We start from the raw sequence: 27558 nt of genomic DNA on the forward strand, positions 1-27558 counted from the left end.
ATATATATATAAAATGTCATTTGCAAATTTAACTGTGTGTCTTTAGTCACTTGAAATTTATCTTGTTGATTTTTAAGATTTCTTGTTTGGAGGTCTTCAGCCGTGAAAGAAAAGAATTGGATTTTGTAACACGTAGTTGCAAAGTTTCGGCTATGTGCCGTTTGGTTTAAATGTGTTATTAAATTGCAATAAATTACAATTTTGAGGTGAAACTGAGTGACACCTTACTTGGCCCTTTCCACAGTCCTAATCACCTCTTCCGCCCAGCGGGTTTAGCGAGCGGTTCACAAGCGACGTTTGGACAAATATAGAAAACGTATGGTGGGAAGTAAACCATCACGCTACACTACCGAGGACCTCAGTTGAATCAATACTCCGACGCCTTCGAGAAATCTTACTTAATGATGGTGGGTGGGGTGGTTACTAAAAGCATACCCGTCCACAAAACCCATGTTGATAATCATCTGATAATCAGTCAAGCTTTGATTTGTCGCAGCTCTTTAGCATACAAGTCCATTTACTTTCAGTTTCCTCCTCACAATTCTTCCAAAGTAAGGTAACTGAAAAATCTCGTCCACTCGACGCCAATTGAGGAATGGATTGTTGCATGTGTTGTTCAACAGACAGTAGTCGTCACTCTCACTGGAGTCAATGACTGTGTGTGTGTTTTCGTGTTTACGCACAATCTGAATCAGTACTATTAGCATTAGAGAGACAAGCAACAATAAATATTTCATCAAGTATACTGAAAAGTATTTTAACGCAGTGACTAGTTGCTACAAACTGAATTTTTACCCAACCGATGTCCTGCATATTATGTTGAGTAAGTAAGATGTATTAACTCCATAATATCGTTAGCAGAGACAGGGCGCTCTTGTCGTGCCGGCCGCTGTGGCTGAGCGGTTCTGGGCGCTTCAGTCTGGAACCGCGCGACTGCTACGGTCGCCCGTTCGAATCCTGCCTCAGGCATGGATGTGTGTGATGTCCTTAGGTTAGTTAGGTTTAAGTAGTTCTAAGTTCTAGGGGACTGATGACCTCAGATGTTAAGTCCTATAGTGCTCAGAGCTATTTGAACCATTTCTTGTTGTCGCGTCTCGCGATAAGTACAAGGATTTGCATTGTCCAATGCAGCTGGGATTTTTTTACGTTGGCTGAGCGTGGACACTGCAGAACACGCTTCACCGTAAAAACGAAGATATTATGTTAGCTCTGACTGCAGTGCGCGGACATCCCGCCTGCATGTTCTTGTAACCAACATGAGACTCTACTCACAGATGCCATGGAGGAATTGGAACTGGTATCATGTCATTAGTCATCATAATACTAACCAGTAAGGAAAAGAAAGTAGGAACCTTCTCACAGCGTTGTGTGAGGTGATATCAAAATCTATCCAACACACAAAAATTAGCTGCAGAGCTTTCACGTACGCAGTAGTAGCACACAAGGAAATATTATATCTTGGAAGAGTATACTTCATTTCCTCCTCTCATATTAACGCCCTTGTTTTAGTATGAAGTAAGAAAATAAGCAGAAAAAACTGAATTTTCTGAGAAGCATGTAGGTAATTTCCGTTTCTCATATCATAGCTTTTGTTTTAGTACGAAGTGAAAAAATAACGAGTTCATGAGGTGCTTTCCGCTATTCTTGACAAGCATCAGCAACTTTTTATCACAACTGTGTGATGATAATCGTACAGGTTGTCAGTGGATTTTGTGGTGTTATGCTGTCAAACTGCTTACAGTAACGTTAATGGTGGCGCACATAATTTAGCGCTGACTATCTGAGTAAAGACAGTGTGGTGGCGTCGTCTCTTCTCTTTATTTGGCATGAGCTTGACTGATCCGATTTAACCAACATAGTATTCCATTCACGAACTGCTAATGATACAGTATGACTAGAGAGATCATCATGAAGGTATTACGATAATTCTTCAGTGAATTGCTTGACAACTAGATATCGCTGCTATGCAGCTGAAATAACTCACTATACGGGTACTCTACGTTGCACTTCGTTAAATGATCAACTCGCTGAAAAGCCCGCATCTCGTGGTCGTGCGGTAGCGTTCTTGCTTCCCACGCCCGGGTTCCCGGGTTCGATTCCCGGCGGGGTCAGGGATTTTCTCTGCCCCGTGATGGCTGGGTGTTGTGTGCTGTCCTTAGGTTAGTTAGGTTTAAGTAGTTCTAAGTTCTAGGGGACTGATGACCATAGATGTTAAGTCCCATAGTGCTCAGAGCCATTTGAACCATTTGAACTCGCTGAAATCCTGCATCAACTGTAAATACTTATATACTGACTATTCGTTATTTGACTAAATATAGGCTACGATGTGATTCACATGTATTTGACTTGGGTTAGCGCCATCGCAAAGCAGTTACTAAGGAATTGATGCCGTTGAGGTCCCGTAAAATTGATGGCAAGACAAATCTTCGCCAATCACCTGTATTGCCTCAGAAGAAACAACTGCATCTTAAATATCGAAGGACAGACGTCCACACTGTCAGAGGGTGTTGAAATAAAGCAACGGCAGCAGATGAAGATTTGTACCCTATTAGGGTGCCAACCTGGACCTCCTGCTTACTTGGCAGACGCGTTCACCATTGCACTATCTTTTTTACGCTCTACCCGACTGAGCAATTTTTTCTTTTTTTTCGTTTGAGTGCCAGGCACGTGGCTGCATAGACGGCAGGGGTCAAAAATTCTGAGGCCTGGCCACGGTGCCGCCCCCAACCCTGTCACCCACTCACACTTATTGTAATATATCTTTTTTTATTTTTTTTTATTTTATTCGCTTTCAGAAGACTTTCAGTACCAGGTAGGCAGAGGCAAAGAGGGCAGGGGTCGAGGATCCGAAGCCTGGCCACAATGCCTCCCCCATACCTGTCACTGAGTTGCTCCATTATTCCCATGTTTTCCGTGTTTGTACCCATATATGCCTTAAATCGTAGAACAAAACTGAAGTAGTAATTAAGGTAAAATAAATTACAGATTGCCGCTTCCAGTGACGTGTGTTCCTTGTAGAACGTAACTCATAACAGGCAAAAGGGTGACGGAAAAGTATATAACAAACATTCATTCGGAAACATATTCACAATTTAAGTTATTATGCAATGGATGCGTATGACGTCTGTAAGGACCAAATATAGTTTTCAACAAATGAAAGAGATTTCGGAACTGGAGGGGTGTTGTCAAATGAGAACAGTTCTCGTTTTAGAACCAACATAAATGAAGATTCCAGGAATAAAAAAAGACATAGAATAGTATTCTGCTTCTAATCAAGAAAACTGTCCACCTCTTTGTGGCCCACACCAAGCAACAGACGAAAAATTTTGAAAGCATTCCTTATATTTGCTATTCTTCTGCAACTTAAAATGCGCATCTGCAATATAAAACATGTGCTCTTCTAAATTCGAAGTTTTATTTGTTAACAAGTAAAACACAAACTGTCCCAGAAGCCACAAGTAACTGTTATTCTTTGCGGACGGGTTAGATTTCCAGTCGGATTGTAAAGCTTCAGTTATCGGTATATGGCTGGCCGATGTGGCCGAGCGGTTCTAGGCGCTTCACTCTGGAACCGCGCGACCGGTACGGCCGCAGGTTCAAATCCTGCCTCGGGAATGGATGTGTGTGATGTCCTTAGGTTAGTTAGGTTTAAGTAGAGCTAAGTTCGAGGGGACTGATGACCTCAGATGTTAAGTCCCACAGTGCTCAGAGCCGTTTGAACCATTTTTATCGGTATATGACTTTCGAAATGTGGTGCTACAGAAGAATGCTGAAGATTAGATGGGTAAATTACATAACTAATGATGAGGTATTGAATAGAATTGGAGAGAAGAGAAATTTGTGGCACAATGTGACTAGAAGAAGGGATCGGTTGGTAGGGCATATTCTGAGGCATCAAGGGATCACCAATTTAGTATTGGAGGGCAGCGTGGAGGGTAAAAATCGTAGAGGGAGACCAAGAGATTAATACACTAAACAGATTAAGAAGGATGTAGGTTGCAGTTGGTACTGGGAGATGAAGAAGCTTGCACAGGACAGAGTAGCATGGAGAGCTGCATCAAACCAGTCTCTGGACTGAAGACCACAACAACAAGAACATGACTTTCTGCGGTTCTCTTGATAAGATCTAATTTCTTCTAGTCCAGTTCCCAATTCTGATTCTGTTTTCACATAAGAACATGTGGGCTACAGTTTCTATAAGCTGACATTTGTCGCAGTATGGCGATGGTCTCAATTTGATTATCCGTAAGTGTTCTGCTGTGGGTATGGTTTCGCTTGCAACGTCGTACTATATGGCACTGACTCTAGTTGGTAGAATTTTATTGTTGATATTTGTCCAGATCTTCATCAAGATTTTAGTGGGATATTTCACCTGAATTGGGTTGTGAAGACGACGTCTGGTAATATAATTATAGATGGTTCTAGTGCTTGTTTAGCCGGCCGCTGTGGCCGAGCGGTTCTAGGCGCTTCAGTCTGGAACCGCGCGACCGCTACGGTAGCAGGTTCAAATCCAGCCTCCGGCATGGATGTGTGTGATGTCCTTAGGTTATTTAGGTTCAAGTAGTTATAAGTTCTAGGGGACTGCTGATCTCTGATGTTAAGTCCCATAGTGCTCAGAGCCATTTGAACAATTTTTAAGTGTTTGTTTGTGTTGGTGTAAGTCGTATATAGCTCCAATCGACATAGTACTTTCGAACACAATCTAGGCTGGCATCTGTATGTGCTACATTAACAGGAGCGTTCCTATCCCAAGGATCTAACGAGAGGAACAGAAGTTTCGTGAAGCCTGTCTTAGTGGCATGTAGTAGTTTAAAAGCACGAGTTAGAAACTGTGGTTAATATTTTGATCTAACGTCTTTAATTCAAAGTCCTCCGTATTGCCTCTGCAAAGTCGCCGTGTGGAAGATACTTTGAAGATATTTTGTTTCCACACATACCAAGACGCTACAGCTAGTATTTTATGTGCGGTGACCTGCGGTATCGGTAAGACTGCAGCGACATGATATATTTTGCTAAGTATGTATGTATTTATAAACTGAACTTTCTGCAGTCGGTCTAACGATCGCATGACACGGCCCTTCAACAAGACTGATGACATTAAGTTTCCGCTCCCAACTGTACGCAGCCATGAGTTTTGGATTCACCCTTAACTACAATCCGAGTTGGACAATAATTGTACTGATTTCAATTTATGCCACTTAGGCAGAAATGAGATTCTGAATGAAATTTCATCTTGAAAGAAATATGACTGCAGTATGGAATCCAGAGGAACATAAATTCCTTGTGGTCACTCACAACATTTCTCTGTCACGATTGTTACTGTACGTTTCTACATTACATACTATGAATGTTATATTTATTCATAAATAAATCTCTGAAAGCCTGAAATGTTTTTCTTTACAGTCTTTCTATTGTGTATTAGACGCTTGATTGCCATAACTCATACCAATAAAGTCTAAGTTCTAGAGGAAGGGGAAATATTAGAATGAAAAGCTATATTTAACGAGAGATTAAAAGTTGTTCCCACTTTTGGTCAAGAAAAGGTATGGAAATCCCAGTTTTGTCCAAAGAAATTGAGGCAATCATCCCACCTACGGACCGGGTTGAAACACCATTTCTCGCTGCGTGAAGAAGTCTGTAACTGTCTGCTGAACATCCTCGTCTGACAGGAATCGTCGACCCGTCAGGACCTGGGGAGGGATCGCGACTGTAGGGCAGATGCTCAAGTATCTTCCACTTGAGTTGACGTTAACTTCTGCGTTACGATATTTGCGATTTGTGGACGTGCGTTATCATGAACCAGCAGCATCCCTTGTCGCGGTTTCCGCGGACGTTTCGTTTTAGTTGCACGCCATAATTTCCCCAGCGTTGTGCAGTAACGTTCCTAATTGATGGAAACACAAAGTTCTTTGAAACCAATAAGCAATGAGCCCCAGTAATCAAAGAACACGGTGAGCATTACCTTTCTAGCAGATGGCTGGCTCATGAACTGCTTGGGACGAGGCGACAATGGATGACACCAATGCATCGTCGATTCTTTCGATTGCGGTTCCCAGTGGTGGTACCAGCTTTCGCGATGAAGCTGGCCGCTCATATAGACCAGCGTCTTGTGTCGAATCAGAACCAGTTCACAGCGGTGTTTACGACAGACATGCTACCTCATACATGTTCTTCATTCACTAATGGATTTCTACCTCTGTTTGTCCTTCAGCAGCCGAGAAAAGAAGAACAACATGAGGGTCCTGTTTGATCGCATTGGGTAATAACGTCGTCATAGTTCACGCTCCCAAATTTACCGCACGCACGTCAAAAAGACACCAATGTCACACGAATCCGTCACTTATATGTCGGTGCTAACATACCCGAGTGGGAGTCACGCTACGTTGTATATACGTTGCAACCCCCTCCTTAGATGGAAACTCCTTGCTCGTCCTCTATATAGAGAACACACCAGGACACTGAAGTATAAAACTGTCCATCAGATCTAACACTAGTGGAACTTTTGAAGCAAGCACGTCATTCACCAACAAAGACCATATTGGGTATTAATCGGACCTAGTGGCAAAAGACGTCTCACGCTTCTGGGTGATCAAATGAAACTGTTAACTTCTTGCAGCAAGCAGAAAAACTGTAGTAACTAAAAAGTACATACCTATTTTTAGTTTCTTTGTTTAAAAAGTGTCCTTACGAAGTGAAAGTGTAAAATTTCGTGGTAGGTGAATTTGTGTGCTGTGGGATGAAGTAGCAGAACTGGCGAAGGGAGCGGTGAGGGAGCCGCCCGAGCAAATGTTTACGGCGACCATCGCTGCTTCTGCCCATCAGACCGCCGCCCTGAGACACTTGTTGCTGCGCACACACTGCTCGCTGCACCAAGGAGCACAAGAATTCTCGCGTTATAAAATCACAAAATGGAAGACGATAAAATGAAGTCTGAATATTACATTCTGTATATTAGGAATAACCGAGTACAATATTAAATATAAACGTATCATCCTGCCTTCCTCACCTTTTTACTCTTCCCCTCTCCCTCATCTTACTTCAGTATAGAACTATAACTGCACTGTCTGATTAAAAAAGTGAAGCGCCCGGTAGACATGGCCGGATGTCTGTGTAATTATGTACACATACACGTACACACACTACGTACACTTACACATCACCGTCGGCAGGTATGTAAATGATGAGAATTGCAACTGTACAGGGTTGGCTGAAATTCACAAATGTGGTATAACTCTGAGAGATTTTTGTTACTTATCATTAGTTTGCACTGAAATTTCACAGGCTTAAAGATCGAGGGCGTTCAGTCTTTAATCGTCACTGTCAGAATATAAAAGGAATTAAAAGAGAAATGAAAAAATAAAAAAGCAATTCACAAATTATAAAGCTTTCATGAACCTCAACTATTCCTGTACGTGAAAGATAGAACGTCCACCAGTTTTCGTGCTTAGTATTGTAATCAGGCCGGGTACGGTATAACTGAGAGTACAAATGTCATGGGACAGCTCCTAATACCGTGTCGTACCTCCTTTTGCCCGGCGTAGTGCAGCAACACGACGTGCCATGGACTCAACAAGTCGTTGGAAGTCCACTGCAGAAACATTGAGCTATGCTGCTTCCAGAATCGTCCAAATTGCGAAAGTGTTGCTGGGAATGATTTTGTGCACGAACTGACCTCTAGATTATGTCCCATACACGTTCGATGGGATTCACTACGGACAATCTGGGTAACCAAATCATTCGATCGAGTTGCCCAGAATGTTCTTCAAACAAATCGTGAAAAATTGTGGCCTGCTGACATGGCACATATTCATGGAACATGAAGGCCATGAATGACTCCAAATGGTGACCAAGTGGCCGAATATAATCATTTCCAGTCAATGACCGATTCAGTTGGACCAAAGCACCCAGTCTATTCCATGTAGACACAGTTCCACCATTATGTAGCCACTACCAGCTTGCACAGCTTGTTGACAACTTGGGTCTACGGGTTCATAGGCTCTGCGCTATACTCGAACTCTTACCAGCTGGGATCGGGACTCATTTGACCAGGCCACGGTTTTCCAGTCGACTAGGATAAAACCGATACCAGGAGAGGAGCTACAGGCGATGTCGTGCTGTTAACAAAGGTACTCGAGTCGCACTGTCGTAACAGATGCGTTCGTCGTACGTTCCACATTGATTTCTACCATTATTTCACCCAGCGTTGCTTGTCTGTTAGCACTGACAACTCTATGTAAACGCCGCGGCTCTCAGTCGTTAAGCGAAAGATGTTGGCCACTGCATTGTCGGTGGTGAGGCGTGATGCCTGGAAATGCGGTTTTCTGGGTGCTCACTTGACTCTGTGTATCTCAGAATATTAAATTCTATCACGATTTCCGAAATGGAACATCCTAATGCAGGTAGCTCCAAGTCCACTCCGTGTTCAAAGTCTGTTAAATCCCGTCGTGCGCCAATTATCACGTCGGAAACTTTTTCACATGAATCACCTGAGAACAAGTTACAGATCCACCAATGCACTGCCTTTTTATATCTAGTGTACACGATACTAATCGTAATCCCATGAATTTCGTCACCTCTGTGTATAACTGGCATGAGCAGGGTCGGACGTTGTGTTACATCTGCAAAGAACGTGATGATGTACCAAGAAAAAATGATGATTTTAGGTTGACACTTCAATCTATTAGCTGACTGGAAAATCACTTGAAAGAATGCGTAGTAGACATCGCCCTAATCATTTTCCGCTATTTTCTACAGTTTTTGTTGTGCGCAGCATTCGTTATTATTTCAAGTTGACACATTTAAGTTGGTTGGTTGGTGGGATTGAAGGGACCAGACTACTAGGGCCATCGGTCCCTTTTTCCACGAACTTGAAACACCCACAAAGAATAAGAACAAACAATGGAGATGACAAGAGACAACATAGGACAAGAAAGACACAGACAGAGACCAGAAAAAAGGAATTAAAATCACACCGAGTTTCACAGTGGTTGGCAGACCATAGAATCAAAAAATGAAAAGCCAGCCACCAAGAAATGCACTAAAAACCCCAGTCTAAAATCGTAGGCCAAAGGCCAGACTCAAGACAAAAAAAGGACAAACACTTAGATCAAGCGATAAAAAAACCCTGCACGAATAAAACTCAAAACTAGTCTGATAAAAGTGCAGGAAGCGTATCAGGCAGTGCAAACGTCTGCCTGAGCGGAGTTAAAAGCGGGCAGTCCAGCAAGATGAGGACCACCGTCAAAGCTGACCCGCAGGGACATAATGGTGGGTCCTGTGCTGTGTGTCATAAAGGTTTGGCTAATGCGCAACCGGCAGAGAACAACAGAATCCTTGCGAGAGACCTGCAAGGAGGAGCGCCACGCACCGGTAGCCTCCTTGATGGCCCGAAATTTGTTCGGTGAAGGAAGGGTGCGCCATTGTTCACCCCACGTGCGAAGTACCTTCTGCCGTAAAACCGACCTGAGGTCACTCTCCGAAAGGCCAATCTCCAAGGCTGGTGCACCGACAGCGTGTTTGGCCAGCGTGTCACCACGTTCATTTCCCGGGATGCCGACATGACCCGCGGTTCACACAAAGACCACAGAGCGGCCGCAATGGGCAAGAGTATGGAGGGACTCCTGGATAGCCATCACCAGACGAGAGCGAGGGAAACACTGGTCGATAGCTCGTAAACCGCTCAGGGAGTCACTACAGATAGCGACGGTCTCACATGAGCAGGAGCAGATGTACTCTAGGGCGCAAGAGATGTCGACCAGCTCGACAGTGAAAACATTGAAGCCAGCCGGCAATGAGTGTTATTCATAATGATCCCCTAGAGTAAGAGCATAACTGACACGACCAGCAACCATCGAACCGTCTGTATAGACAAGGTCAGAGCCTCGAAACGCGGTAAGGATTGAAAGAAAGCAGCGGCAGAGGGCCTCAGGAGGGACTGAGTCCTTTGGGCTCTGTGCCAAATCGAGCCGAAGGCATGGGTGGGGCACACACCACGGGGGTATACGCAGAGGGACCCAGAAAAGATGTAGAAGACGGAAAACCTCAAGCCCAGAGAGAAGAGCTGTGACGCGAACCGCAATCGTACACCCTGACCGGGGCCGCAATTCCGGAAGATGGACGACCGACTAAGAGAACAGGAGACGATAACTGGGATGCCCAGGCAAGCTACAAACCTATGTAGCATAAGCGGCCAGTAATCGTTGGCGCCGGAACCGCAATGGAGGGCACATACCCCCACAAGTATGTTGTTGACAGGGCTTGTCCGGAAAGCTGCAGTGGCAAGTCGGATCCCGCTGTGAAGGACGGGGTCCAGCAACTGCAATGTGGAAGGGGATGCCGAACCGTAAGCCAGGCTCCCATAATCTAGACGGGACTGATTTAACGCCCGGTAAAGCCGTAGAAGTGAAGACCGATCGGCAGCCCAGCTGGTGTGACGCAAGCAACGGAGAGCGTTAAGGTGCCGCCAGCACGTCTGTTTAAGCTGCCGAATGTGAGGGAGCCATGTCAACCGGCTATCAGAAACCGATCCCAAACACCGATGCGTCTCCACCACAGCAAGAGGTTCGCCGCCAAGATAAAGCCGTGGCTCAGGGTGAACAGTGTATCGCTGGCAGAAATGCATAACGCAGGTCTTGGCAGCCGAAAACTGGAAGCCATGCGCTACAGCCCAAACCCGCGCCTTGCGGATAGCGCCGTGCCGCTGACGTTCAGCAGGTGTAATGACAATGGAGCTATAGTAGAGGCAGAAGTCGTCAGCATACAAGGAAGCTGAGACAGATGTTCCCCCCGCCGCAGCGAGCCCATTAATTGCAATTAAAAAGAGACAGACACTTAAGACATATCCTTGCGGTACCCCGATCCCCTGAACTCGGGAGTACTTATGGGAGGCCACAACTTGCACGCGGAAGGAACGAAGCGACAGAAAATGAAAATCGGGAGCGGACCCGGAAGACCCTAACTATGAAGCGCAAAGAGGATGTGATGTCGCCATGTCGTATCGTATGCCTTCCGCATGTAAAAAAGGACGGCGACCGGATGCCGACGGCGGGCAAAGCCCGTACGGATGGCAGACTCCAGGCACACCAGATTATCGGCGGCAAAGCGGCCCTTACAGAACCCACCCTGAGACGGAGCCAGAAGGCCCCGAGACTCAAGTAGCCAACTTAACCTCTACCTCACTATGCGTTCGAGCAACTTGCAAAGACCGTTAGTGAGGCTAATGGGGCGGTAGCTATCCACCTCAGTGGATTCTTGCTAGGTTTCAACACGGGGATTACGATGCTTTCCCGCCATTGCGATGGCCGCTCACCCTCAACCCAGATACGGTTGAAAAGGTCTAGAAGGCGTCACTGGCAGTGTTTGAGCATCTGACAGTGGATGCTATCTGGCCCGGGAGCCGTATCAGGGGCCTAGTGGCTAGGGCACTTTGGAATTCCCACTCACTGAACGGAGTATTGTACGATTCAGGGTGGTGCGTGTGAAATGAATGGCTCCGACATTCCAACCACTCTTTCAGGGAGCGGAAGGCTAGTGGGTAATTCACAGAAGCGGAACTCTGAGCAGAATGCTCCGCTAAGCGGTTTGCAATTGTGTGAGAGTCAGTACTGACTGCTCCATTCAGTGAAGTGCAGGTATGTTGACAGGGGTCCGATAGCCATAGAGTCGCCTGATCTTTTCCCAAACTTGCGATGGAGAGGTACGGAGGCCAGTGGTGGAGACATACCTTTCCCAGCACTCCTGCTTACGTTGGCGAACGAGGCGGCAGGCTCGCGCACGGAGCCCATTAAAGGCGGTGTGGTGTTCCAATGAGGGATGCCGCTTGTGCCCTCCTGCGATCTTTAATCGCCTCGGTGAATTCGGGCGACCACCAAGTCACAGTCCTCCGCCGAGGGGACCCAGAAGAACAGGGAATGACAGATTCTGCGGCAGTAACGATGCCAGTGGTGACCGAGTGAGCCACCGCATCAATGGCGTCATTGGTAAGAGGCTCAATAGTGGCAATGGAGGTGAACAAGTCCCAGTCAGCCTTATTCATAGCCCATTTGCAGGGGCGCCCGGAAGAGTGACGCTGTGCCAGTGACAGAAACATCGGAAAGTGGTCACTCCGCACAAGTCATCATGTACACTCCATTGGACAGATGGTAATAGGCTAGGGCTGCAGACCGAAAGGTCGGTGGCTGAGTATGTGCCATGCACCATACTGAAATGTGTGAAGGCACCAGTATTTATAAGAGAAAGGTCAAGTTGTGACAATACTTGCTCAACGATGCTGCCTCAGCCTGTTGCCACTGATCCACCCCACAAAGGGTTATGGGCATTGAAGTCACCCAGTAACAAAAAAGGTGGCGGCAATTGGTCTGTCAGCGCAGGTAGGACATGCTGTGGGACATCACCATCTGGTGGAAGATAGAGACTGCAGACAGTTACAGCCTGAGGCGTCCACACCCGAACAGCGACAGCCTCTAAAGGTGTTTGTAGAGGGAAACACTCGCTGTAAAGAGAGTGAAGGACGTAGTTGCAGACGCCACCAGATACCCTCTGATAAGCTGCCCAGTTCTTATAATAACCCCGATACCACGGAGGGCGGGGGTTCGCATCGCCGGAAACCAAGTTTCCTGAAGAGCAAAGCCGAGGAAAGGGTGAAGGCTGAGAAGTTGTCGGAGCTCAGCAAGATGGTGGAAAAAACTGCTGCAGTTCCTCTGGAGGATGACATTGTCCATGGCCGAGAAAGGCGTGAAGGGACCGAGGAGGCAGATTACGCTGCTGGGTCACCTTCTGCCACCTAGTGAATACCGACAGGAGCGGCATCCATCATGTCTGAGGGATCGGCGAGATCTAGATCCTCAGCGGACGCCAGATTCTCCACCACATCCTCAGATGCAGAGCTTGTAGGTAGCAGTGGAGTGGGTGCCACCGCCATTTCCTTGGTCTTAGGGGTCTTTGATTTCGATTTCTCACGCTGTTCTTTTGGTTGCCGTTGCTTGGAGGGCTTCTTTGATACAGTCTCCCGGCCTGAAGACGACCACAAAGCCCTACGACCAGCTGCCTGGGGCTTCTTCAGCCCCTGGCGGGTGTCTGGTTTGCCACCGGTAGGAACCTGGGAAGGGAGTAGTGACCCAAGGGATCCCTTCCTAGCGAGAGAAGCCGAAGAAGACTTACGCTTCTCCGGCATAGAAGTGGAGACTGGTGTCTCTTATGGTCGAGGGGGTGCTGCTCCCAAGGTAGCAGTGGAGTAGGTGCCACAGCCATTTCCTTGGTCTTAGGTAGGTGGTGCGGGAGCAACAGGGGGGAATTCTCCTCCACCATCAAGGGGGCAGGTGTGGTCCTTCGCCGGCCGGTGTGGCCGTGCGGCTCTAGGCGCTTCAGTCTGGAACCGCGCGACCGCTACAGTCGCAGGTTCGAATCCTGCCTCGGGCATGGATGTGTGTGATGTAATTAGGTTAGTTAGGTTTAAGTCGTTCTAAGTTCTAGGGGACTGATGACCTCATACGTTAAGTCCCATAGTGCTCAGAGCCATTTGTGGTCCTTCGGCTCTGAGAGCTGACTGTATGTGGTGTAACGGATGGAGCTGTAACAGGAGTGACAGTGGCAGCATAAGATGACGTCATGCGCACGGGATGAAGCTGTTCAAATTTCCATTTAGCCTCAGTGTAGGTCAGTCGGTCCAGGGTCCTGTATTCTATTATTTTCCGTTCCTTCTATAGAATCTTACAGTCCGGCAAGCAAGGGGGATGGTGCTGTCCACAGTTGACACAGATGGGAGGCGAGGCACATGGAGTATCGGAATGGGATGGACGACCACAATCGCGACATATGAGGCTGGAAGCACAGCGGGAAGACATATGGCCGAACTTCCAACACTTGAAGCACCACATCGGGAGGGATATATGGCTTGACATCACAGCAGTAGACCATCACCTTCAACTTCTCGGGTAATGTGTCACCCTCGAAGGCCAAGATGAAGGTACTGGTGGCAACTTGATTACCACTCGGACCCTGGTGGACGCACCAGATGAAATGGACACTTCGTCGCTCTAAGTTGGCGCGCAGCTCATCATCGGACTGTAAAAGAAGGTCCCCTTGGACGATAATGCCCAGGACCATATTTAAGCTTTTATGGGGCGTGATAGTAACAGAAACATCCACCAGCTTCATACGAGCGAGTAATGCCCGTGACTGGGCAGAGGATGCTGTTTTTATCAAGACTGACCCGGACCGCATTTTTGACAAGCCCTCCACCTCCCCGAACTTGTGCTCTAAATGCTCTACAAAGAACTGAGGCTTTATGGACATAAAGGATTCCCCATCAGCTCTCGTACAGACTAGATCCGGGGCGAATACGTCTCGCTGTCATTCATAGCCTTTCGTTCCTCCCATGGCGTGGCCAGGGAGGGGAACGATTTGGGGTCATACATGTTTACATTAAACATGTGAGCCCTCGAACGCTTAGATACTGCTGGTAATTGAACATTTAAGTGCTGTATAATATATAAACCTATTTGAAATAGACTGTTAATTATTCAGGAGCAGAATTTTATGGTGAGTGAAGTGCTAGATATTTTTTACAACTGTTTATGTAACATGTGAACAGTTAAGCCATACTTCGTCCATCGGACATCGGCTTGAACCTTGAAACAGACGGGAGTCTTTCACCACAGAACATGTGATACTTGCAAATGAACTGAGTTCCTTTAATGTCTTATCAATTTTACCTGTCTTGAAAATGGAAACATGTGCTGGATTCAAACAGGTCATATTTCAGAATGTAACAAAATTATAACTGGTTTTTGGTAATACTTCTGCTTAATCCGATTTGACTTACCGATTGTTAGTGTCTAGTAGAGTAAGAATATAACAGACTACTAAGTACTACACTATAGCAAAGCCAATTAATTTCACTAGAATATTTGTTCTTAGGTACATATTTTCATACTTGGAAAAGCCACAATTTTTCTAAGTAATTTTTGTAATTTTAGAAGAAGATTCGAGCATATAAAAAGTAAATGCCATCATTTAAAAATGTAGTAAGGAAATATACTAAATTTCTGCTACAGGGCTATTGGCTAGGTGCGAAAGTCTTAAAAGTGTTCCAGCGTACAAAATGCTCCCCTAGTCGCTTGAGCCTCCGTTACTAGCACCTGACTATTTTAAAGCACAGTGCCACAGTAAACTCTGAATGCCACGGTGTCGGTTATCAACAGACAGGACTTAAATACTGCCACAGACGGCAGAGGCAGAAGGGAACCACTAATAGATTAAACAGTTTTCGTTCACGAAGTTAGGTTTACACCGGTGTTCGGAACCTTAACCTTAGTGCCACTCCTTCACATCATCGTCACACTAAAACTAGGTATTTGTATGTATAAGATTTCAGTGTATTATTGTTAACTGTTACGTAGTGTATTATCAACATAATTTCATTGTAGTTTAATTTTACCCTGTGACAAGACAGTTGTAGCACTGAAGGACACCACCTCAATAGAGCAAATACTTTCTGCGGTAGGGGTTGTATTGTATGTTGGGCGCCAAACGTATTTGGTGACTGGAAGACATTGACTCATTATATCTTCAGCGCTCAAATTTGCAAATTCCCTCGGACTTATCTTCTGAAGAGATACACCTAATTAAATTTTGATGACTCTCAAACCTCTCATTGAACTGGTTTCTTACGTGATGCAAGAAAGGTAGGGCTAAGCTTCTTCTGTGACATTCTTCTGGACTGATAGCAAGACTATTGTCTTAATATTTCATTGTGGACACACATCTTGGTACTGCAACTGTTGTTCGACTTCTTCTACGAGTTTTGAGGCATCTCGAAACAGGTTTCCGAATTATATGTCGCTATCAAAATGGTTCAAATGGCTCTGAGCACTATGGGACTCAACTGCTGAGGTCATTAGTCCCCTAGAACAGAGAACTAGTTAAACCTAACTAACCTAAGGACATCACAGACATCCATGCCCGAGGCAGGATTCGAACCTGCGACCGTAGCGGTCTTGCGGTTCCAGACTGCAGCGCCTTTAACCGCACGGCCACCTCGGCCGGCTATATGTCGCTATCCTCTACCATTTACTGCAAAACATTAGACACGCTGCTAATGTGTTCTAATCCTGTAACGATATCACAGTTAACACTTTGAAGCGTTCAGCAAAGAGAAACGGTTTAGGGGATGTTTTCAGCTGTTCAAGGGAAATAAGGAAGTGACACATAAAATTGGTGTGCTTTTTGAACACCTGCTATGCTATCACACGATTCCAACTTCTGCAGAAAATACACCACGACTACAACCATTTCTTTGAACCTAAAATCAGTCGTCATCCGATCTTCTGAAATATCGTATGGCACTTAACAGGTTACGACAGAATTATCTGTCATCTACTGAAGTTCAGTTGTGGCCTGTAACATGGACGTCTGCTTATCTTTGTTATAAACCAGAACTGAATTTGCACGACAGATTAATCTGTTGAGACTGGTTAGACGAAAAAAAGAGAAATACAATACTCCAGCTGAAGATTTCATTTTGGGAAAAATATACAAAAAGTTTCTGTAAACAATGAGAGCTATGAACGAAATCATTTCATTAAAACACCGAACTGCCTCATGTTTGTAAATCTACTGAGTGTCACTTCTTGCCAAAAGTGCTAACTGTCTATTCACCGGTAACATCTCTTTGACAGAATTTTTTAATTGGTTCAAATGGCTCTGAGCACTATGGGACTTAACATCTATGGTCATCAGTCCCCTAGAACTTAGAACTACTTAAACCTAACTAACCTAAGGACAGCACACAACACCCAGCCATCACGAGGCAGAGAAAATCCCTGACCCCGCCGGGAATCGAACCCGGGAACCCGTGCGTGGGAAGCGAGAACGCTACCGCACGACCACGAGATGCGGGCTAATTTTTTAATTGTCATTAGGTTTAGCAGAAGTCCTAAAGAAGTTTCCAATGGATTCTATTACCCCTATGTAATTCCTGATAGCCTGCAGGCTACATGAAAGAGAGATTGCTAGGTTCGAACACTAAGCACCATACTGTATATTAACAGCACTAGGATATCTATGTATGTTCTGACCCATTGTTCAAGTTTTCGCCGCTAGTCAGCAATGCTGTTGCTGGTGGTGTCGAGAAATTCAAAAATCCAAATTGGCGGCAGGTTACGCCTAGCTTACCCATTCCATAAAAAGCCATATCTTTCTTTCTGCCAGGCATTTAAATGTGATTTGCAGAGTATCCATGTAGATGTAGATGTAGATGTATCTATGACGTCACCACCCATACTCCTCCCCGTCCCCTCTCCAGTGAATAACTGTGCGCTATTAAAACGAAATAGCAGATTAATGTAGCCCCAGAGCTGTCATCTTTGATGTGCTCAAAAAGTACCAGACATTGTAAACTTTTTGCGTCATGTTCAAAACTATTTATCCAAAATATTACATGAAGGGTGTATCCTGCGTAATTTTCACATGTAAAATACGTCACCATCAGACACACACACGCATGCACACCTTTAAAATATGGTATCTAAAACGTGATTGTGGAGTCTCACATTAAGTGCACCAATTCAGTTTCCATGCCTAAACACATGTGCAAAGAACAACATGCTAAATGGGCAATAAACTCTATGTTTAGTAAATGAGGTGACGTAGCAGAACTAAAGTGACGAACTTATAACAGCAGGAAATACAAGATGGTGAAATTATTATGCTACGCATGCTAGCGCACAAACATATAGGCTGTCTAAATTATTGTCAGCTAGCTACGGGAAGAATGTAACTAATTCCATATTATAGACCTACACTCAGTGTAAGGGACAGTGGACCTGCAAAATAAATATTTCCACATGTAAATTGTTCTATGATGCTTGTCAAGTGATACAATGGTATGTCCACGTCTATAATTCGTAAAGGATGTTAGCGTTTCAATTTTATTGTAGGTCATTGGCGGTTCGTAGAACAAACTACCATGACCTGTCGTTCTTATACGTTTTTGAGTAATGTTTGTCGTAAGCAAGCATCATTTTCGGAGGAACGAAAGTAATGTATCATGTTCCACACCAGAAAATCTACCTTTATCTCTACATCTATGTGATTACTCTGCTATTCAGAATAAGGTACCTGGCAGAGGGTTCAATGAACCACCTTCAAGCTGTCTCTCTACCGTTCCACTCTCGAACGGCGCGTGGGGAAAAACGAGCACTTAAATTTTTCTGTGCGGGCCCTGATTTCTCTTATTTTATCGTGATGATCATTTCTCCCCATGTAGGTGCGTACCAACAGAATGATTTCGCAAATGTAAGGAAAAAACTGGTGATTGAAGATGCATGAGAAGATCCTGTCGCAACGATAAACGCCTTTGTTTTAGTGATTGCCACTCTAATTTACGTATCATGACTGTGACACTGTCTCCCCTATTTCGCGATAATACAAAACGAGCTGCTCTTCTTTGTACTTTTTCCATGTCATCCGTCTGTCCCACCTGATGCGGATCCCACACCGCACAGCGGTACTCCGGAATAGGACGGACAAGCATAGTATAAGCAGTCTCTTTAGTAGACCTGTTGCACCTTCTAAGTGTTCTGCCAATGAATCGCAGTCTTTGGTTTGCTCTACCCACAGCATTATCTATGTGATTGTTCACATTTAAGTTATTTGTAATTGTAGTCCCTAAGTATTTAGTTGAATTTACAGCTTTCAGATTTGTGTGCCTTATCGCGTAATCGAAATTTAGCGGATTTCTTTTAGTGCTCATGTTAATAACTTCACACTTTTCTTTATTCAGGGTCAATTGACACTTTTCGCACCATGCAGATATCTATATCATTTTGGAATTCGTTTTGGTCATCTGATGACTTTAAAAGACGGTGAGTCACAGCATCATCTGTAGACAATGTAAGATGGCTACTCAGACTGTCTCCTATGTCGTTAATATAGATCAGGAACAATAGAGGGCCTATAACACGTCCTTTGGGAACGCCGGATGTTACTTCTGTTTCACTCGAAGACTTTACGTCCATTACTACGAACTGTGACCTTTCTGACAGGAAATCACAAGTCCAGTCACACAACTGAGGCGATATTCCTTAGGCAGGCAGTTTGGTTAGGAGACGCTAGTGAGAAACGGTGTCAAAAGCCTTCTGGAAATCTAAATGTAGTGTATGTTATTAACAACCTAATACTGATTTTTATTTGCATTTAAACTAAGTCTGCTAGAGATTCTGTACAAAACGAACTTCCGAATTGTGCTATGCTACAAAGCTTATCAACCAGAACTACAGTGCCATATCTCTCTAAAATGCTTGAAGATTGTATTTCCTATAGTGAATTACTAAATAATACAACAGTTCATAAAAATACATTAAGTAAAAACACACGCAAGGAAACTGGCCAAACACCATTTTAGGAAGGAGGGAAGATATTTTTGTTGAAGTGTTCACTTGAACTGGATATTTTAGTAATACGCTAGGAGAACTAATACGAAATATTACGTCCAAGTGAACACAAACAAAGACAGTGGTGTAAAAAGACAAACATGAAATTTAACGAAAGACTATGGTGGATTACGACAGAGGTCAAAAGTCGAGTTCTTGAAAATACGAGCTTTGCTACTGAGACAAAAACATTTGTTAAAGTAACGACTTTGAATACAAAACACATGCAGTTTGCTTGTTTTTTACAGAAGTATAATGACGACGTTGTAAATCACATAGGACAACTCTTGATTTTACAGCTGATGGGGCACTTGCTGAAGAGAATTACCAAACTAAGCAATGTAACTCCCACGTCACCATTAGTCAAAAATCGTCTGATATCAAAGTCAGCCAAATATTATGTGACCTCATGCTAGGGTATTATCTCCATCTTGCAGCTCAAACCGTTTGCTGCTGATCGTGCTAAGTAAGCAAGGCAGTGATAGCTGACTCTAAAAAATTGGTATTTATGACTGAAATAGTATTCCAAAACCAGAAGTTGGTAGAGCATGTGTCAGAACTTGACAGCAGGCGGAAGATACTGGATGTGAAAACTGTATTGTAACGCCAGTAGCTGGCAGTGTTTATGTGCAGTGAGTGTCAGCTACTAGGAGGTGTCAGCTACCGCTGTTTTCCTTTACGTTACAATAAAATTTTAACAGTTGCCCCGTGCCACATTGACTAGTGGAACAGTATTATATGCTGTTGGATGAGGCAGTAATGGTCATCTGACACGGTGAGTGTCAGCGCTTTTCATATGCACTTACCTCGACTCGGCGGATATGCGTTGAGGTTGCGCAAGTGCACATGTGCAGACATCTAAGCATAATAATTATGTCGAATTAGGAAGGTGAGATATGTTTTGGCATGATCCTCCCATTCCCACACTGTAACAAGTTGCCCCATGTTACTGCAAAAGTGTTACAAGTTGCACCTCCCCCCCCCCCCCCCAACGTGTTACAGTTGCATGGTGTATATTATTGGGGTATGAGGGTTAGTTGACATGGTGACTGCCATTACCCGAATCTTGGTGACTACCATTATTTCAAATGCGTGGTGACAGTCTACGTGAAATAACGTAACAGCAGATGCCGAATTGTGCCCCCTACTTTCCATTGCACAATGTAATCACACTCTACTCTTGAATAAATTTACGAAAGGTGATCACACTGCATTATAAATAGTTTCTTGGGTAAACATCTTGTGTAGCAAGATGCACATTTTCAGGGCATTTTTCTGAAAACGTACTTTCATGTACTTAGATCATTAAAGACAGAATAACAGGCTTACAGTAGGAAGTTAATATTTTCTCACCATGCTCACTCGTATTATAGTAGTGGATTTTTAGTTTTGTGTCTTTGCAATCTTCATTTTGTCCTTTCTTCGTGATACATTGAGAAGTCTGAATGAAAGGCTTTGACTGTTTTACTAAGGGTTTTGTTCCAAAAAAGAGGCCAAATATCTGATGGCGAAAAATGTTTTCGCTTTTATAATACCTAGAATATGGAAAAACCTACACTGAGAGTAAACAGAAACATATAGAGGGTTTCCTATTTATGTTGCCCAAGGCAAATAAATTTTTGTCCAGGGTAAAAAAAAAAAAATGTATAATGTGAATATTGTTTAGCTACCAGGGGAAAATAAATAAATATGACTGTCTATATCGTAAATTTGTTGCTACCAAGAGATGAACATCAGTACGTCTTTTTAAATATCACACTATATTATTTGTATGTTATTACACACTTCCTCTCTTCAAGACCTCATCAGAAAAGTTTCACAGTGCACCATTCAAGTTAATACGACGTTATTTAAAACTTAACTGAACTGCCTGGGACACTCCTGTGGTAGCACACAGTGCTAACCGGTCTATCGTAAGTCGTTCACTTGCTGGAACTGACGGTACACAGATGGAAAATGTACACCGGTCATTCATTCAACCGTATTCGGTTGAAAGTTTGTGAAAGCGCAATAGACACCAGCGAAGAGACGATAGAAACGCTGCTCGTCTACTAAGAATTTAAGTTGGCAAAAAAGTAACTGCAATAACGTTCTGGTACTTACATTATGGGAAAATGTAGTTCAGTACTACAGCCCTTCTAACGTTACTGTTCTGTGAACTTACGTTCTCCATAGACGAGTAACATTTCTTCCTTCTCTTCTTTGGTTACTTGTACTCACAAATACCTCAAACTGAAGATAGTTGACTGAATGACATTTCTATATTTTCCTTGGGTTTCCTAGGAGACGTGAATTGTACAATTTTTACTTAGGTTCTGCACGAAAAAAGGTGTTTTGGCTGGTCAGGATAAAGGGAATACTTCGTACAGAGGGTACTGAAGTTATTTTGAAAGTAAAGACCAATGGATAATGTAAAAAAGCTCCTTCTACATATTATGAGATATATTTGTGTATAAATATTTTCTTCAGGAAAGAAGATGTGATTCTTTGAAATGTTTAGACATTTCTCTTCTTCTTCTTTCACACCTCAGTAATGTGAAAGATTTACCACACAACTTTTGTCATGAAAATAACTTTGCTTTCGCAATTAAATATATTACTATCGTTGCTAGATCCTTAATTCTCTCTTCATGTATATTCCGTTGTTGCCGGCCGCGGTGGTCTAGCGTTTCAGGCGCTCAGTCCGGAACCGCGCGACTACTACGGTCGCAGGTTCGAATCCTGCCTCAGGGATGGATGTGTGTGATGTCCTTAGGTTAGTTAGGTTTAAGTAGTTCTAAGTTCTAGGGGACTGATGGCCACAGATGTTAAGTCCCATAGTGCTCAAGGCCATATTCCGTTGTTTTGTAGTTCGGATAGTATCTCATGGTGTAACTTTCCATCGATCACTCCTGGGCTTCAAAGTGATGCTGTGTTGCTTTTCCCTCTACCTTAGACACACCTGTATTTCACTGTTCATTTACGCCCGGTCACGTCAAGTGTGAATCGTTCGAGAAAAACTAAATATGAGAGTAAAATTCACATTAGAAGTTAAGAACAAATATTTCACACAATGGAGGAATTAAATTCTGGAATGGTTGAACGAACATGTAGCAGTTTTTCATCGAGGTTTGTTTCACGGCGTTATTGCACTCTCCCCGTCGTTTGGAGACTGAGAATTCTTTTCGGGCTTTTACGGTGTTGACCGGGATCCTCCTGTAATCCAAAGCAGATAGCCGAACAGGGAGCTGCCATCCGGGGCCAGATTGACCCAGGACTTTTTAATGAGGCTGTTACTCCTCCGCCCTCCTCAACCTTCCGATTAACTGCAAGATGAGGTCCTGGGCTTAAAGTGTTGCGAGTACAGGGAAAAGATGTATCGTGAAAAGATGAAGTGTTGAAAAAAAGAACGAACAGCAGAGCAACGGGTTCTGATATTTACGCGGCAAGAGGAAGAACATCAATCATGAACTACAGTTTTATATTACTATAAGATATATCTCGCCCCCCCCTCCCCCACCTCTGTGCACCCTCTCCCCCTCCCAGACGCACATCTACCTTTCTGTGCTTAAAATACAGGACTACTTAATATTCGTTACTAACTGGTCGTATCTAATTTTCAGCTTCGTCTAGAGATAACAGTGCAGACATGCTCGCCAAATAATGCAATCAATGCGTGCTCGGACCCTCCACCAACCCCTGTCCAGTAGAGCACACAGTCAACCCCAACGAAGTGGTGCGGCCATCAGCTGCCAAACCACACACAGGCCCCCGCCACGGTCCCACAAGCATGAGGCGGCAACATCTCACTCATACTTCATTTCTGATAAATTCTTATCTAAATACATCTTTACCTAGACACATGTGCTGACGTCATCGGGTGGCAGCGCAGATGCCAACCGCTGCCGAACGCAGGTGAAAGTTGTATCTAGGCGCCATTTACGACGCGATCGGATGAAGGCGAAGACTTATTTACAGAGAGCACACTTCAAGCACGGCCGCGTGCATGGGTTCTACTCTACCCTCCCTCTAACTGTGGTCCGACGAAAACGTTGCAGAAATCCATTCCAGAATAGCACAAGCTGCTTTCTCCTTAGTGATTCTAATGGACCATGCTTGACGTTTGACTGATGCTTCACCGCGCATAGCTGCTCACCATCACAAGCTCATCTAGCAACGTTCACAATATTATACTGAAGCCACATTGCTATCTAAAATAATAACCAATTCGAACTCCAGTAAATTGCATAATCCCCCAGAAATACTTAACGTGCGCTTATGTAGTAGTTTTCGTCTTATCTCGGTTTGTATGCACGGAAATTCTTGTCCTAACAGAACCTCTTTATGAAAATAACGGAGAATATCATCGCATGTCGTCTTTCTCGCGGACCTAACATGCTACCTACTCCATTACGTGCTACCCCTCCTGTTTTCAGCATACACAAATGTTCTCACAGCTGTGTAGAGGCTCCCATATCCCAGTACAAAGGATGTGAATGAATCGAGCATTATTATTGGCTCTTATCGAATTTACTCGCCGAATTACTGATCTTTCTGGGACTTTCAGCGTTAAAATTATTTTGCACAGATAGCTAAAGTGAATTGACAGTTAAACCTGTAAACGTGTTTATAGACCATCAAATACATACCAGACTCACAAGAATATTGGAAGCCAGGAACGTATCTACCAGTGTAACTACAATTAAATAATACAATTCCTGCTACAGTCTGACACCGATCTATGTACAGGTAATGCCTCCTCTTGACGGCTGTGCTTCTTGAACCAATTTCATTATCTGTAGCGCACGTAATTTTTCACATAGAAAAACTCTCCCTTTTATCTATGTGCTTAATCTATACGTCCCTCACGACAGGACTTACAATCATGCTCTCTAATCATGCCAAACATAAACCACAATAACTTTACAATACAATATATACACATTTGGTACAACATAAACCACAGCAACTTTACAGTGCAATATATGCACATTTTACACAAACAGTGCAGTTATCTTTTATATCTGTACAGCACCCGAAAAAATTATCATATGCCTACACTCACACAAGCTATATGTCACAATGCTCCCCAGTCCTAGGAAAGTACCGTCCATCTTTTATTTCTTTCTACAGACGTGACATTCAGCCGCAATAAACTATTGTACACTGATCGCCATATTGCACCTACAACTAAACCTCGCGAAGTGTCATACTTATCGTCAAATGCGGAAAGACTGTTACTCGAATACACCGTTCTCCCACTGAGGACTGGAGCTTGAATATTGAACTACAACAGCTATACGATAGAATGAATTTCAACTGTTATACTTCAAGGGAAGAGTGTCACATACTTTGACGTACATAAACGTCTACTAACGTGCACTAAAGTGTACTAACGTGCACTCCTTTCCCCTCGGCACAACCGCGTTACCGTTTTGCTTCCTTGCTTGCTCCCTTTCCTACGCACATCTCCAGACTCGGGGATTACAAGGACACACCTACTTTCACATGGTCCGCAATAATATTGTACCATTTTCGCCGTACTTTCCGACATCAAGCACACAGCAGTAGTCTCCAGAGCGCTCATGCAACATAATTCCGAAGACATAGACCGGAAATTATTTCTCTACACACGCGAACCATTAGCTACATGGAACGTGCTCTAGACCACTGACTAACTAGAAACTAACACATGAAATATTATATTTCTCCCAACCAAAACCGATCTCGCTGATCTAACATACTCCTAATGATCGCTATAATTTACAATCCAACTAAGGTCTTTCCCATGTCTACAGAACAGGCAAACGTATCTCCCACATGCCAGATGCGCACACCACAAACGATCTTCTCTCAACTAAATAAAGACGTGAAATGGGCAGAAGCAGTCAACAGAACAATTTAAGCGGGACTGAATAACGGTCCAGCGCAAACGTACCACCATACACAATATTCTCAAATTTCCACTTGATCACGAAAGCTGCTCATTTTACGATCGCGGTCTCAGTTGAACGTCATTCGAGAATGAGCGAAGTATCGCATATACGCTATGCTGTCGGCAGTGGCCCTGGCTATATAAATATGACTACCTTTCTTATGACTCGATATACTCCTCCCGCTGCTATCACATTACTCCAAGTCAAATCCATACCCTCCTTAGGACTGGACAGAGTCATCACCTTTACACAAACACTTTATAATAAAGCTTATACTCAAATGCGAACATATCACCCATTCCCTACTACTACTACTACTAAATATAATACTACGTCAATAGATGAATGCCTGTGATACGAAATAGTACTGACCGAAAATCAACGATCCGTGTGCGTGATTCTTAGGTTTTTCTTGCGAGTCCTACCACCCTGTTCTACAAAGAGAGACATAATAGGTGAGATGTTACAGAAAAACCCGATCGCAGCAACTACCATATGTTACTGTCACAATCAGTCTTGGTTCTACAGGTTGTAAGGTATACCCCACTTACGAATCAACGTACTACATTACCTCTGAATGAGGTGTTCTTTTTTTCCAGACAAATGTGACGGTGATCGTAGGAATGCGTATTACCAGTCCACGATGCAACCTCATCATAAAATTACCCCATTTTGAAAGTGATTTGGCTAAGGAACGTGGTATGTAAGCTGTGTTTGCGACTCCCTCACACCACTCCAACTAGAAAATTCTATAGTATTTCTAGCGCATTCTGTGTTGGTAGCATATCAGAGGTTCTGCGATATATCCACTGAGTTATAGGCGATGATTGATTCAGAACCGTAGTAGTAGATGATGTGCCGATTGAGGTTGTAAGAATAAAAATGTACACTATCTTCCCAGATCTCTAGTATTACACTATCTGCTAGAAATGATGTAAATCATTTGGAATCAGGACTCTCCATTCAAGCATATATCAGAATCGGATCACACCCACAAGTGAATCATATTTCTGGCACTCCCATATCTCTGAACGAGTCACCTTTCACGAACGTAGCGGCTACAATAAAATTTCAACGTGGTTTTAGTCACCCCCTACGCTTCTTGTAACTGCTCCCATTTCTACAGCTTTCCGCATGTGATCATTAAAATTTAAGTCGGAACTGAGCAGAAGACGTAGAAAGACATACCGACCAGATTCTGAAACCAGTGTAGAAGCATAACGACCTGATGTAGTGCAACAGGACAGTGTTTTGACCATTCGGCGGAAATGCACGCAATGTCGCACATCCCCAAACTACACTCCTGGAAATGGAAAAAAGAACACATTGACACCGGTGTGTCAGACCCACCATACTTGCTCCAGACACTGCGAGAGGGCTGTACAAGCAATGATCACACGCACGGCACAGCGGACACACCAGGAACCGCGGTGTTGGCCGTCGAATGGCGCTAGCTGCGCAGCATTTGTGCACCGCCGCCGTCAGTGTCAGCCGTGGCATACGGAGCTCCATCGCAGTCTTTAACACTGGTAGCATGCCGCGACAGCGTGGACGTGAACCGTATGTGCAGTTGACGGACTTTGAGCGAGGGCGTATAGTGGGCATGCGGGAGGCCGGGTGGACGTACTGCCGAATTGCTCAACACGTGGGGCGTGAGGTCTCCACAGTACATCGATGTTGTCGCCAGTGGTCGGCGGAAGGTGCACGTGCCCGTCGACCTGGGACCGGACCGCAGCGACGCACGGATGCACGCCAAGACCGTAGGATCCTACGCAGTGCCGTAGGGGACCGCACCGCCACTTCCCAGCAAATTAGGGACACTGTTGCTCCTGGGGTATCGGCGAGGACCATTCGCAACCGTCTCCATGAAGCTGGGCTACGGTCCCGCACACCGTTAGGCCGTCTTCCGCTCACGCCCCAACATCGTGCAGCCCGCCTCCAGTGGTGTCGCGACAGGCGTGAATGGAGGGACGAATGGAGACGTGTCGTCTTCAGCGATGAGAGTCGCTTCTGCCTTGGTGCCAATGATGGTCGTATGCGTATTTGGCGCCGTGCAGGTGAGCGCCACAATCAGGACTGCATACGACCGAGGCACACAGGGCCAACACCCGGCATCATGGTGTGGGGAGCGATCTCCTACACTGGCCGTACACCACTGGTGATCGTCGAGGGGACACTGAATAGTGCACGGTACATCCAAACCGTCATCGAAC

This window comes from Schistocerca cancellata, chromosome 4 (genome assembly GCF_023864275.1).
Source record: "Schistocerca cancellata isolate TAMUIC-IGC-003103 chromosome 4, iqSchCanc2.1, whole genome shotgun sequence".
Taxonomy (NCBI): Eukaryota; Metazoa; Arthropoda; class Insecta; order Orthoptera; family Acrididae; genus Schistocerca; species Schistocerca cancellata.